Source organism: Micromys minutus (genome assembly GCF_963924665.1).
Source record: "Micromys minutus genome assembly, chromosome: X".
NCBI classification, from domain to species: Eukaryota; Metazoa; Chordata; class Mammalia; order Rodentia; family Muridae; genus Micromys; species Micromys minutus.
Window position 1 is genome coordinate 17,221,637 of NC_137970.1, and position 11,326 is coordinate 17,232,962.

Sequence of the window (11,326 nt, forward strand, 5' to 3'; positions counted from 1 at the left end):
AGGGCATGGCATTTTCAATGCAGAACTTAGGGAGAGCCACCTGCCCTTATTTCTTGAACCACCACTTTGTACTAAAGGACTTTCTTCTGGCTCTTACATCATTGTGCATACCTCTCTCATAGGGCTCACGCCGTTATGAAACTGATCTTTTTGGTGCAATCACACTCATTTGAAGATTAGTTCCTTGATGTCAGGAATTTAGTTGTAATAGGTCCATTTCTTCATGTTTTTCAGTTTCTTTTAGTGTTTTAGTGTGGTGCCTATACTGAGGCAAATAAACAGTGAGAGCTGGAACAGTGTAATAATTAAGAATTAGAGCTAGGTGTCTGCATGCTAATGCTGCTTTCATCACTTAGTAGCTGCATGGCATCAGACAACTTAAAGAAACTACCTGGGTCTTGGTTTCATTGTTTGTAAGATGAGAGGAAAATACACACACACACACACACACACACACACACACACACACACACACACACACACACACACACACTTTAAAGCTGCCAAATAGGACACCACTAAGAAAGTACTATAACAATACATGTACTTGGTGCAGAGTAGGTGCTAGTTCATTTTGCTATTATGGGTTGAGAAACCCTAACCCAGAATTCTAAAATGCTCTGATGCAGTTTGAGTGCTTAGACAGTACAAATGGAAATGTTCCTCATCTCCCCTCACAGTACTGTAGTTTAAAGACAGTTACACTGGTGCTGGTGATGTGCTAGCTGACCAACCTGATGAGCTGAGTTTGATACCTAGAACTCACATACATAATGAAGAGACAAAACTGACTCCACACAATGGGTTCTCTGACTTCCACATGTGTGCACACATGTACACACATATGCATGCCTTCAATAACTAAAAACACAAAAAATATATTCTCACTCAATATATAAAATTACCCTTTATTTCTAGAAGTATGAAACAAAAGGACATTTTACGTTTAAGCATGCAACCCATACCCTAATATATTATTCTATCAATCAATATACAAATACTCCAGAATCTGAGAGAAAAAAAAAATCTAAAACACTTATACTCCCAAGCACTTGGATAAGGGACTCACAATCTGTATTTGTGGTAAACTCAATTACACCTTAGTGGTCCCGAGTCTCAACTTGGAGAAATAAAGAAAAGACTACCTTTTTCCATATTGTCATTCAAATGCCTCACCTTCTTCCCTTTCTCATTTCTAACAGCTCGATCTACTTCTGTGACATTGTTTCCACACTCTTTGCAACCTGCTATCTCAGCTAGTTACTATAAATTATAAACTCCCAAATCAGGGAAGCCATCTCACAGATACCAAGATGCTTTAGCACATTAGTTTACCAGGTAATTAAGTGCAAGATGTAAGTCTATTAACCAAAAAAACAGAAATAAAGACAAAAGAAGATCACTTTACATTTAGACTAGGAAGAGATTTAGTGCTTGACAATAACATACTAGGCAGCTAAATTGCAGATTGCAATTATAACAAATTCACTGCTAGTCAGATGCTGTGTGCAGTCTCTCCAACCTCATATATTTAAACCTTAATTCCCAAGCTGATGGTATTAAGAGGGAGGGTCCTTGAGAAAGCTATTAGTACTCTTATATAAGAGCTTAAGGGAAAGGCTTTGCTCCCTGTCCCCTTTCTATTCCTGTAGTCATGTGAAGAAAAATGCTCACAACTTCGGGAAGGGCAGCAACAAAGTACCATCTTGAAACCAGAAAACAGTCTTTATAAGATACTACAAGGTCCTTCATCTTATATACACCAGGTTTCAGAACAATAAGACATAAACTCTTATTGTAAATTTAGCCAATAAAGGATACGATTATAGCATAATATATAGACATCAGAATTTATGCTTTTAGCTATGTGTAATGGCACATGCCCATAATCATAGATACTTAAGAGGCAGAAAAATCACAAATTGGAGTCCAGTCTTGGCTGCTAAGCAAGGTCCTGTCTCAAGATACAAGTATGAAAAATATGAATATTAATATACTGCAGTAAGAATAGGCTTGCTTAATTTTGAGAAGCTAAGTCCTAGGTTCAATCCTCCCAGAACTGCTACAAAGAAGGAAAGGGAAGGAGGGAGAAAGGAATGAGGGAGGAAAAGAAAAGGAAATTAACTTTATCAATACAGCCATGGCTACATAAAATGTTATGTACTATTGAGTTGAACAGTAAGATACAAAAGTACATATATGGGGTCATTAAATTTGTTCACATACACAAAACACATTTTTGTTTCAGAAATACATGTAGCATTAAAAAGAACTGCTTATAGAATTACCTGAAACTTTATTTACTTTATGTAGACTATTTTCATAATGATCATGAATTACTTTTATCATTGGAAAATATGAGTTGGACCTGACAGTATGTGTACTCCGGCTAGCTTTCCTCTCTCCTCCATCCTCCCCAGGGTTAGGATTAGAGGCATGTACCACCTTACCCAACTGTACTAATTTACTGTATATACATTAAAGAAATCAGGACATATCATAAGATCCTCAAAAATGACCTTTGATATCAAATAAGAAACTTCTCTAAATTTATCTAATTTTCTCCCAAATAACCCTTTTTTCAAACCCATATCTTTCTCTGATTGTGCTGAAATGATAGAATTGGGGGTGATTCCGGTACTAATAAAAACCCAAACAAGATGTGCTTTTTCCATGGTGACCCAACAGGCATTTACTACAGAACATTTTAAATGTAGAGATTTCTTAAAAACTAATCCTCACAATCCCATAGTGTTACTGCTCTCATTTTAGCATGCCAGAAAAGCATGTGCTTTCCTGCATACAATAATCAATATGGCTTATTATGTACAAAGGAAAATAAATTTAACTTAAATTATTTTAACCAACGACAGAAATCAGTACATTAAAAAGGAAACAAACAAACAAACAAAAAAAATAAAGATTTCTTTTTCAGAGAATGGTTAGAACCAACACTTAGTACAGGGATGGCTCTGGGCTTAAGAGTATGTATGTACACAAGGCCTGAGCTTGGTTTCCAGAGTCCACATCAGGTAACTAACTGTACCTCTAGCTCAGGGGATCTGACACATGTGGCCTTTATGGGTACCTGCAAACATAAATACAAACACACACACAGTGAGCCCTTGGAACAAGACAGAGAGACAGACAGAGATCTTAGACTACACAGCTCTAAATGGGACTGGGATGTCTCCATCAAACTCCTCCCCTCAGAGCTCAGGGAACCCCAGGGAAGAGGAGACAGAAAGAGTTTAAGAACCAGAGGGGATGGAGGACACCAGGAGAACAAGGCCCTCTGAATCAATGTGAGCAAAGCTCACAGGAACTCACATCAGTTTAGTGATGGCTTCATATTATGTGTTTAAGAAAACAAAATTGTGAGCTCCCCAAGACGCCGTAGGGTCTGCGGAGCGGGCCTGATTAGGGATGGGCATGGCCAATCGGTTCATCGAATCCTACAGTGATGCCCCCGACGGCAGCCAGTGCCATCGCAAGGCCTACATCACCACTGCCTCAGGCGGCCTTTTTGGCCTAATAGGTTCTGCTTACAGCGTCACACTCAACCCAGCGGATTCCACCCTGGAAGCAGTGGCCAGAGTTGGCCGGCTCACATTCACTGCAGCCGCTGTCAGAACTGTTTGGCCTTACCACCTGTGTGAGTGCCCAGGTCCGAGAGAAGCCATATGACCCCCTGAACTCCTTCCCTGGAGGCTGTGCAGGAGGCCTGGCATATGGAGCGCACACTCACAGCTACGGACGTGCAGCCATCAGCTGTGTCTACACGGGCACCACGGCTGCCCTGTTCAAGATTGGAAAGCTGGAAGGCTGGGAGTTGTTTCCCACCCACAAAGTGTGAACCAAACCCCTGTGGCAAATAAATGCTATATGCCCCCCCCAAAAAAATAAAACAAAATTGATTTAAAAAGAGCAGGGTAGTATACAAATTTGTACACGAAACGTGAACTAATTAGGTAAGATAAAAAGCTATGTAAATAGCATCTCTTTGTGGAAAAAAATGAGTATCTCATACAGAACTAAAGTTTATGACAGTTCTTAAACCTTCAGAGCATGGACCTCACGCTTCAGTATAGACACTCATCTGAACATCTTCTTAAAATCCAGATTGTGGGTCCTGGCCTCCTTCTGATATAGTGGGTTACAAGAAGGGCCACCAAATTTTCATTTCTAGAAAGTTTCTAAGAGCTGCTGCTGTTTCTAGTTCTGAGAACACACTTGGAGTATTGTGGGACCATGGGAACATGCATTCTGTTACTGCTAAAAACTCGCACCACACACACAGCAAGTACTTTTAGCTGCTACCCATAGCAAGGAATTATTTCTATCATTAATTGTAAAACATTCTTTCCACGAAAGGAGCTAAAAATAATGGCTACCATATTAGCACACAATATATTATATACTCCATTTACTTCCCATGACAACACTGAGATTCATATTTTACCCCAAGACCTAGTGATAAAGAACTAAACACAAAAATAGCTCTGAAGGACACAACGGGATAATAGTAATAAAATTAATAATTAAGCAGCAGCAGCTAACATGAATTGAATGCTATGCCAAGCATAATGTTTACCTTATTTAAGCCATGACATCATCCTAAAAGTTGCCCCTGTTGTTTTCTTTTAACCAAGTACTTGCTAGATTATACGTGCACATCATCCCAAATGTCTCTCAATACTGACTCAGTCTCAACATTTCGGCAATTTTTAGTTAGGCGGTAGAGGAGAGAGGCAAGAATGGGGAAAAATGGAAGGAAAGGCCATTTGGCAGAGGAAGAATATCAGTGGCCATCTCTACTACTGGTCCTCATCTCATCAGACCATCCCTGGAGTCTAGCCTCCTGTTCACGGCTTTTGTTCATTACTGGATGTTATTTTGTGTGTTTTACTGGGAGTTAAACCTATGAAACTGTGCGTGCTGGGCATGAATGCTTTCACTGACTGAGCATAGCGCTAGCCTTGCCATGTGTTTGTTTGCATGTTTGTACTTTTCATGTTCTATTTGTTTTTTGTTCTGGTTGGTTTTATTTATTTATTTTTTTCATTTTGAGACAAGTCTCTCCAACTTGCCTGTACCGGTGCTGAATGTCCTCTTTACCCCAGGCAGGCATTGAAATTCCAAGTGTCCTGTCTACCAAATGCCTAGAATAAAAGGCCTGTACCACCAGGGCCAGGTTTCAGGGTTATTTTTATTATGAGTGCTATAAACTCAATCTGGTCCCTTTAGTAACAATCCAGTTTTAGTTGCTGACACCTAGGGTTTAGAGACCACTGTGTTTGTCTACATAGAACATCTGCTAACTTGGTCAAGGCCTGGCACTTACAAACTATATCAAATTTAGACTTATGCCCTTATTACCAAATTGCATCGTTGAAGAATTTGTCATTTAAATTCAAATGTGAAGTCTATAGTTAGGTTATATCTTACACAGTTTACTATGAAAGCTTAAGAGTATATACTTTTTCATGAATTTCACAACTTAAAATTTATTTCTTTTACCTTTTGAGATTATAATATAGTGACATCATTTCTCCTTTCCCTTTCCTATGTACTCATCCTTGCTCTATTTCAATTTCATGCTCTTCTTTTTCATTAATTTTTGTTACATATGTGTGTGTACACATCTCTGCATGTGTGTGTATTTGTCTATGTATGTATTCTTAAGTATGTAAGAACCTGCTCAAACTGTACTTATTGTCAAGCCTGACAGTTTGGTACTGGATAAACCAATTGGTGTGCTCTTTTTTGTGGAAGACTATTTCTCCCACTCCCAGCATTCCCTAGTGGTCTGTAGTTCTTTGTGTAGGATGGGCATCCATCCACTGTAGTGTGTCTATTGTTGTTTTTGTTCTGCTCATGTTTAAATAGTCATGTTGGTGATACTCTATGGGTGTAAATTCTGACATATGAAGGAGACACAATCTCTTTAGCAGACACCCTGCGCTTCTCTCTCTTAAAATCCCCTCATCCCATCTTCTACAATAATCACTGAGCCATAAACATGAGAGTTAGAGTTGTATCAGTTGGGACTGAGCCCCACAACTCTGCATTTTAGTTGATTGCAGGATTTTTTTTGTCTGCAAATGCAAATGTAAAGAGAAGTTTCCTTGATTGAGGGGTGAAGGCTATGCTTATCTGAGAGTACCTGTTAGTTTATCGTTCTATTGTTGTGCAGAAACCATGACCAAGGCAACTCATGGAAGGAAGAGGTTTTGGGGGGGATTTATAGCTTCGGAGGGTTACTTAGAATCCATGACCATCATGGCTGGAAACATAGCAACAAGTAGTAGGCATGATGCTGGAGGGGTAGCTGAGGACTTGCATTGGATCCACTAGCTAGAGGCAGACAGCTAATTATGAATGACATGGGCTTTTGAAACCTCAAAGCCCACCCACCATGACAAACCTCCAACAAGGTCACAGCATCTGGGAACTAAGCATTCAAATATATGAGCATAAGAGGCCGGCAGGGCACAGGAGCACTAGCAGAGACCTTATATTCTTATACATGTTTCCAAAAAGAAATACAAAATGTACACTTTAATGAGAAAAAGGAACACTTGGAAATGTAATACTGAAGCCTTGGTTTGTGCTGAAACAGATAAAATAAAACCGAATAAAAGGAGAGACACCCTCAGGGTAGGATCCTACCCAACTAATCCTGCAACTTGTAAAAAACAAAAGGCCTGAGGAATTATCTGTTCCTACAGAGTAACAAATAAAAGCTTGTGCAAATGCAGTTCAAGGAAGGGGCCAGAGTCCATCTCTAGCAGGCGGGAGAACTTGGGAAACATCAACTACCTGGTTCCAGCTTTAGAATCACGAAGGATATAGGCATGTAAAGGTTTTGGAATCTTCCTCCAAGGCTAAGGCAAGCCTCTGAGTCCGGGGAGGCCACTGTGGGAAGCTGGGGGAAGTGAAACATGAACTGCATTAAAAAATACAGGATCTTAGGAGATGCCAGAGCCTGGGATATATGCAAAGGAGAGCTGCAGATGCAGCGTGGAAGCAGCTCAAGAGAGAAGTGTGCTGCCCTTTGACATCAGACCTGAGCTTCAGGACTTGGAGTTTGACCTGCTGCGCTTTTAACTATTCCTTTGTCCTCTATTTCCTAACTAACTGCCCCCCATTCCTCCCTTTTAAAATAGTAATGTATAGTCTGTGCTGGAAGTACTTGATTCGCGCTTTTTAAAAATAATTTCATAGGGGGTTACAATTAAAAGATCACCTTGAGATTTCTGAATTTGGACTTTTAAACTATGTTAAGACCAAAAGACTACAGGAGCTTTTGAAGTTGTTCTAAATGCATTTTGCATTATATGCCCACAAACCTGTTGGGGCCAGGAAGTAGAAGGTGACAGTGACCATTTGGATGCCCCACTTAGCCTCTTATATTTGAATGTTTAGTCCCCAGTATTTGGGAAGGAATAAAAAGTGTGACTTAGAGAAGGTGTGTCACTGGGAAGTTGCCATTCCCAGTTGGCTCTCTCTGCCTATGAGTGGATTGTGAATCAGATGTAAGAACTCAGCTAGCGCTCTAACATGCCTGTCTACCAGATGCCATGCTCCTCACCATAAGTCTCACAGACTCACCCTCTAAAACTGTAAGGCTACACTAAAGGCTTTCTTCTATAAGTTGCCTTGGTCATGGTATCTTAGCATAGCAATAAAAAAGTAACAGGATAAAAGGACAACTATTTCAAATGCAATGCATCTAGGGATTATGCTAGTTTAATAAAGTGGCAGATGGAGGTTCTCCTCCAAGATCCATAACGTCATTTTCCCTGGGTCATTGTTTAAGTTTCCAGTACTAGACACAACTTCTCTTTTGTTGGTTACTCCCACTATTGCACCGTTAGGACTATAATTAGTCAGGATTGCTGGCTGCTTCCCTCTAGGATACTGAATGGTACTTTCTGGTACCACAAAGCCTACTTCTCAGAGAGCAGGCTTTTGAGTCTGTTCCACTTTAGGGGCTTCTGGACTCTATGTCTTAAGTGGATGGTATTTTCAGCAATACAGACTTCCCTTCTTCTGGGAGACAGCAACAGCATGAAGAAAGAGAGCCAAGGGGCCTGGTTTGGGTTTGGAAATCCCAAAGCCCACCCACCCCAGTGACACACTTCCTCCAACAAGGTCACACCCCTTCCAACAATGCCACACCTTTTAATCTGTTTTTAAAGACCAAGGTTCAAATATTTAATCCTATGGGAGCCATTCTGATTCAAAATACTTTACCTAGGGACCATGTACACTTTGGGAAGTATTTCTTAGCTGTTTTTCTTCCTTCTCTGGTCCCAGGTCCAATTTTGAATAGGTCATTTGGGTTTTTAGTTTGTTTGATTCATTTTTGACAATTTGTTTTTTTAGTTCTTTATATATGTTGGATATTAATCCTGTGTCAGATGTATAGCTGGCAAAGATTCTTCCCCATTCTGTTGGCTTCCTCTCCACTCCAACAATTCTTTCTTTAGCTTTTTAGTTTTATGAAGCACTATTTGTCAAATGTTTATTATGATTCTTGGGCAATTATGTCTTATTGAAAATTTCCTGTCCTACACACACACACACACACACACACACACACACACACACACAAAATGTAGGATAGATATTGCCTATATTTTCCTCTAGCATTGTTTCAGGTTTCAAGTTTAGGTCTTTGACCTATTTTGTGTTAGTTTTTGTACAAGATGACAGATATGGGTCTAATTTTATTCTTCTGTATGTGGACATGCAGTTGTCCCAGAATCATCTATTGAAGATGCTTTCTCTTTCCTAGGTTATTTACTTGGTCAAATATTCAGTGGCTGAAGTTATATATATACTCATGTTCGGGTCTTCAATTTTCTTTCATTGGTTTACATGTCTGTTTTTGTGTTGGTACCATAGTATTTTTTGTTATTATGTCTCCATGGTAATCCCTCAAGCATTTGGAGGGGTGGTTACAGTTTACAACTTTCAGGTCACATTCTATCATGAAGGAAATCAGGGCAGGAACCTGGAGGCAAGACTTAAAGCAGAAGCAGAGGGGAGAACCATGTTTACTGACTTGTTCCTCATGGCTTACTTAGTTCATTTCCAATGTTGGTTTGTTGGCTTAATGGCATATTTTCATCTCTTCATCTGTTCGCTAAATTTCTAGAAGCAAGTGCCCAAAGACTACTGCAGGTCTTAGTAAACAAATCCTCATCCATAACACTATCTACTCTAACTCATGGGTCTTCAGATCTTTAAAGAGCAATTGACAGTAGCATGGCAGGTTGTACAATTTTGATCATATAGAACCTGAAATAATTAGCTTCCAACTGAGAATCAGATAATAAAAATATAAACAAGGGATTCTTAATACAAACTGTTGAAACTCAAAGACAGATCTGGCGTTAAATGCATACTATATGAAATCAGTACCAGGATGTGGTTCATTGTCCTTAAGTATGCAACCGAGATACAAAATAAATGAGTGCAAATTTTTCAGCTAGTTATGGTCTCCAAATTTACAGCCCATATTTTTCCTACCATGGTGAAAACAGCCATGCATAAGTTACCATTTTTAGCCATGTAGTATAGCAGAGCTAAGTATGAAACATCAATAAAGACTTCCTCTCAAGGAATCTACTTAACAGGAAAGTCTCACACATGATCTATGCTATGAATTGGAGAAGATGGAGCAGGGTGGCATGTGAACACAGTCTGGAGAAAGCACTCCTCCAAGTCACACCAAGAGGAACAAGAATATATGCAGCAAATGATCAGAATAAGAGTGATGGAAATTAATTTGTTATAAAGAAAAGGTACTTTTGAAACTCATAGTACCCACAAAGTAAGTTTATAATAAAAAAAATTTAAAAAATTCAAAACGTATTATAGGATAAGTCATTTAATCGCCAAGTAAAGGTGTAAGACAGTAATCCTCAGAGCTTCAAATGCCAAGTCTTAATATCTCCCTCAGATCAGACAGAGGGAGGTTTTAAAACTTTGGATAGGCAAGGACTGTCTATGTCCCTGTTCTGAAGTAAGAAACTTGAAAAATAGAACACTGACCATTATCAACTCTTAATATTAGGCAAAGTCTCACAGGGAGAAACTGGAGCAAACAGAATGGCAGTGAAATTCAAGGAGACATGGGAGAAGAAAAGAAGCCCCTCAACCCTGTGGGCTGAGAATGAAGAAAATCTGAAAAATACAATGCTGAATCTTATTTACAGTCAAACCATGTCCTGATCTCTCTGTGACCTGTACATAATAATAATATTTTAAATCCATTTTGATCTGTATTTTTATCTTATCTGTGTTTAAGCTTCTATAGGACAGCTCACAAACCATGTTATTTACTAAGGAGAAGTGCTTCATTCAGGTATACACAAGCATACCAAAATGCTTTAATCTTTTAAGTAATTTGAGTAATGTAACTTCAAAGCCTACCAAAGTTGTGTATATAGCTAGTATCAAGACAGTTAAATAAAACTTTGTCTCGAGAAGCCCATACTTACACTTTTTTTCACACTCTTAAGACATCCTATTTCCTTAAATCAGTCTCTCTCTCCTGCCTCTTTCTCTGCTTATTCTTAACCTTATACTAAAACCTTTTTCTTCTTGGCCACAAGGCACATGCCTGTAATCCTAGCACTTGGGAAGCAGAGATGGGAGAAGCTCTACAAGTTCAAGGCCAGCATAGTCTACATAGTGATGTCCAGGACAGCCAGGGTTGTTACAAGGAGAAACACTATCTTAAGAAAAAAAAAAAAAAAAAACCACCACCAACAATAATAGCCCATATCTTAATTAACTCCTCTTTTGCTTTACAAAAAAAAAATGAAAAGAAATAAGAAATTCACTTCATTCAACTTTATATTTAAGAATACAAATAGATCCAAAGAAAAGGGATGGGATAAGACCATCAGTGTGAATGAAAACCAAGAGAAATTATGAGTAGCCAACTACTAAGGGATAAAATTGAATTTGAAATTAAATATAGTAGAAAGAGAAATCAGCTCAATGATAGAAAGGCCAATTTAAAAAAAAAAACAAATAACAGTTATAAATAATATATAATATCAATGTATACAAAGAGAAGTATTAAAGAAGTATTAATAAACCTTAGTGAAGAGACAGACTAATATATAGGAGTCACAGACTTTATCAGCTATACTCATCAACAGGTAAAACATTGAGTTCAATTGCTCACTTGGGGCTGGTGAGATGGCTCATCAGGTAAAGACATTTGATGAACAAACCTAGCATCCTGAGTTCAAAAACCCACAAAATTTGGAAGAAAAGAACTGACTCCATGAAGTTGCCCTCT

At 38.8% G+C, this 11,326-nt stretch overlaps 1 pseudogene across 1 annotated transcript; it reads left to right on the plus strand.

Moving 5' to 3' along the window:
- Positions 1–3,426: 3,426 nt before the first annotated feature.
- Positions 3,427–3,856, plus strand: LOC308416012 (NADH dehydrogenase [ubiquinone] 1 alpha subcomplex subunit 11-like; annotated as a pseudogene). The gene has a single exon. The product of its transcript is annotated as an NADH dehydrogenase [ubiquinone] 1 alpha subcomplex subunit 11-like (transcript).
- Positions 3,857–11,326: the final 7,470 nt, after the last annotated feature.